This window comes from Dendrobium catenatum, unplaced genomic scaffold (genome assembly GCF_001605985.2).
Source record: "Dendrobium catenatum unplaced genomic scaffold, ASM160598v2 fragScaff_scaffold_1220, whole genome shotgun sequence".
Classification (NCBI taxonomy): Eukaryota; Viridiplantae; Streptophyta; class Magnoliopsida; order Asparagales; family Orchidaceae; genus Dendrobium; species Dendrobium catenatum.
In genome coordinates, this window is record NW_021319682.1 from 13915563 (window position 1) to 13918447 (window position 2885).

Sequence of the window (2885 nt, forward strand, 5' to 3'; positions counted from 1 at the left end):
GGGGGGTGAATTGGTAAAAAATATCTTTCGATCAAAACACAAACCAAAACCAATATCACCACAAAGAAAATACAATGCGAAAATTAAATGCGAAAATAATAAAGGAAAAAACACACCAGATTTATAGTGGTTTAGTCAAACCTTGACCTACATCCACTCATCGGAGGTACCCTCCGAGTATTGCACTAAACTAAGTGTCTCTACTTTACCCCCCACAGCTGGGCGGAGAAGCCCTTACAAAATCACTTCCACTTTTCCCGGTGCGGTGGAGTAGCCGGGTCCTTTGACACCAAAGAGATCTTCTTCTTTGGTGAACTTCCCTCAAGACAAGCCTTGAATGCGACAGTACTAAGGTGCGAGCTCGCCGGAGTAATCGTGTGGAACCCCCTCCACACTCCCTTGAAACCCCCTCCAAGGATCTTCTCGCTCTCTCAAACTCCACCCTTTCCTCTCTCCCTTTCAAGCTCTCTCTTCTGTTGCAGATTTGGTTTCATGAATTATGATTTTGATGATAGCAAACAAAACGACTACCTTTTCTCTACTGACTTTTCAGGACTCAAAGATCTGACGGAAATTAGAATCAGCTCAAGATTGGGTAGATTAGGGTTGAGTCAATTTGTAATTTTTTTTCCCTTTCTTGAGTCAATTGTAAATGTTTAAAGTAACTGATGTTATGTAACCCCACACACACACACTTGAGTGATTTATAATTTGTGTTTTTACTTAAATCATCCCAGATGATATTTATATCGTCCTGGACGATCGAGTTCAAAACAGAAGTTCTAATCAGGATTTCTTAGTTAAGGCAGCCGTAATAATCTGATCAGCCTATACGATACTTGTATCGGCCAGGATGATATGCTTAAAACAGAAAGAAATAGTCGCCATAATCAATTTAGGTATTCTGTATTTTTGAAAAATGGCCGGGATGATCGTGAGATCGGCTTGAACGATATTACACAATTATGCCTAAATTCATCCAGGAATCACGGAAGTAATTAAGGATGATTGATACGATCACATCATCCTGGATGATCATGAGATTGGCCAGGACGATTTATTCAAAAACCCTTAGTTACTCATGGACGATAACTATCGGCCAGCTCGAATTCAGGGCGATGCTCTGGATGATTTTTCTCTGATTTGAACTAATCGTCCGGGACGATCGTGAGATCAACCTAGACAATTAAGCCAATTTTTAATCGTCCAGATCATGTTCAGGGCGATGTTCTGGCCAATCGTATGTGTTTTGAACTAATCGTACATGACGATAAAGTTGGCAACTTGCAATTATTGAGCTCCTTTGAAGCTCTTCTATTTAAGAGCTCTTATTCAACATTTTTTAAACATCTTTAGCTGCTATCTTGACCTGAGAAAACCTAAAGGAGAGATAGAGAGAGGGAGAAAGAGATGATCTTGTGAGGGGGAGCTTGTGAGGGAGTTCACAAGGGTAGCTCCAAGCATTGTTCCACTTCTTCTTCCCTAGAGTCTCTTGTCCCTGGAAGGGTTGGGAGAGGTAAGCTTCAGCAATCGATCGAGGTTCTCTGCCTGCTTCAGGAGGAAGAAAAAGGAGTTGGGTACTCTGCCTTGCTGGGTGTGGCAAAAAGGAGGTGTTTTGTAAGGGCTTCTCCGCCTAGCTGTGGGGGCTAAAGGAGAGTCATGTTGGTAGTGCAATACTCGGAGGGCGCCTCCAGGGAGTGGACGTAAGTCAAGTTGACCGAACTACTATAAACCCTTGTGTTCTTTTTACCGCTTTCGCACTTATTTTTCCATAGTAATTTTGGTTTGAGATATTTGTTCCTGGTTTTAAAGAATTTTTAAAAATACTAATTCACCCGCCGCTTGGTTAGCCTCGGGACTAGTTCATAGGGCCTAACATCCCTAATGAACTTTCATCTTCAAGTTTCCCCCAAAAGAACAAAGCTATAATGGCTGCCAAATACTCTCTTCATGAGAAAGCAAGATGTCTTTAAATAGATTTATAAAATCGACATTATCGTCCAGGCCGATGTATATATCGGCCTGCCCGATCAGCATAAATTATGCTCAATCAGCCCGATCAGTTAGGGACGATTAGACAGTTTTTGGTTATATCATCCAGGCTGATAGGATATCATCCTGGATGATTAGTTCAAATATGAGGAAAAATCATCCTGAATATCACCCTGAAAAGAAGCTGGCCGATGTCAAATCTGTTCGGACAATCTTGTGATCGGCCCGGCTGATGTGATCGCAAATCACCATTAATTGCCATATTTATTTAAGAAAAATTGTGCTGGATCAGCCAGGTCGATCCTTTTAGGCTAGGCTAATCCTCCGGGACGATGTCAAAAAATAAGTAATTTCTAAATAGATCTGGCGGCAGATTTTTTCTGATTTGAGCCTATCATCTTGGTGATACAAAATCGTCCAGGATGATGTTCTTATGATGGCTGCCTTAATGAGGATGATGCCCTAATTAGGATTTCTATTTTTGAACCGATCGTCCAGGCTAATATAAATATCATCCCGAACGATGTTACCAAAAATAGTAAACTCTATGAAACAATGAGAAAATCTTCCAAGGTGCGTGTGTGCAAAGTTACATAGCTTCAGGAACCATACCAATTACAAAAGACTCAAGAAAGGAAAAATGGTACAAACTGAGTCAGACCTAGTCTACCCAATCTTGAGCTGGTTCTAAATTTCAATCTGATCTTGTGGACCTAAAATGTCAGTAGATAAGGCGGTCTTAGAGAAATAAGAGTGTTTGCTATCATCAAAATCATAAACCATGAAAACATATCTGCAACAATCTCCCTCTTTTTGATGATGATAAACATTACTATTTGAATTTGTAAAAAAAAAAAACATTTTCTCCTAATGTCCTGCTCACTAGAATAAAA